Source organism: Etheostoma spectabile, chromosome 15 (genome assembly GCF_008692095.1).
Source record: "Etheostoma spectabile isolate EspeVRDwgs_2016 chromosome 15, UIUC_Espe_1.0, whole genome shotgun sequence".
Classification (NCBI taxonomy): domain Eukaryota; kingdom Metazoa; phylum Chordata; class Actinopteri; order Perciformes; family Percidae; genus Etheostoma; species Etheostoma spectabile.
In genome coordinates, this window is record NC_045747.1 from 13,511,335 (window position 1) to 13,512,100 (window position 766).

At 39.6% G+C, this 766-nt stretch overlaps 1 protein-coding gene across 8 annotated transcripts in view; it reads left to right on the forward strand.

The window, feature by feature from the left end:
• Positions 1 to 766, forward strand: part of gpatch8 (G patch domain containing 8) — a 30,262-nt gene that overhangs the window by 21,301 nt on the left and 8,195 nt on the right. The window lies entirely within an intron of this gene.

Below are 766 nucleotides of genomic sequence, written 5' to 3' on the forward strand. Positions count from 1 at the left end.
GAATATGTGGGAGAAAAAAAAAAAACTGAAACCAAACTGAATTGATAATCACTATCAGTATGATTGATTATTGTATCTGGCTGGCAAAAGGAGCAGCAGAACTAGTCCAAATTTTTTATGCATTTTTGTTTTGAGATTCCCCTGTCTGTCTGTCTGTCCTCCCCTTCCTTCTTCCCCCTACCCATGTTTCACCAGGTAAGTATCCCCATCCCTTGCACTGTCACCATGGCGATACCTGGCCTGTGACGTCACTCTGCTGTAGTTCAGTGCTTGTGTCCTTTTTTAATTTTACTCTGTCTATCTCTCTGCTTTGTTTGGCTGATTATAAGTGGATTAAGCAATTCTGTGTCAATCTCCAAAGTAGTTTTGATTTTTATATATTTTTTATCTTTAATGTTTCATTCTTTTTTTGTTATCTTTGGTTTGTTTATTTTTCTACAGTTAATTTCCTTCCGAGCTAGCTCTTTTCACAGCTTTCATAACGTAGCTTAAGTAGACAGAGGAAAGAAATAATCTTTTTAGCTCTAGTCATGATGAGAAAGGGGGCCTGTGACAAGGGAATAGATTTGGACTTTAGTAAAATAGAAGGGGTTTGCAAGGGTCAACCGACCTGCAGATGGTTTAGAAAGAGATGATGCAATAGGCCTTAGATAACATTGCAAGGCTTTGTTCTCCTCATTGAGGATGTCGCAGTGGCTCACAGTAAGCATTGGCAGCAGCTGCGCAGACCTGTTGCAACTCCCTTCTCTCACAGAATAAACACACA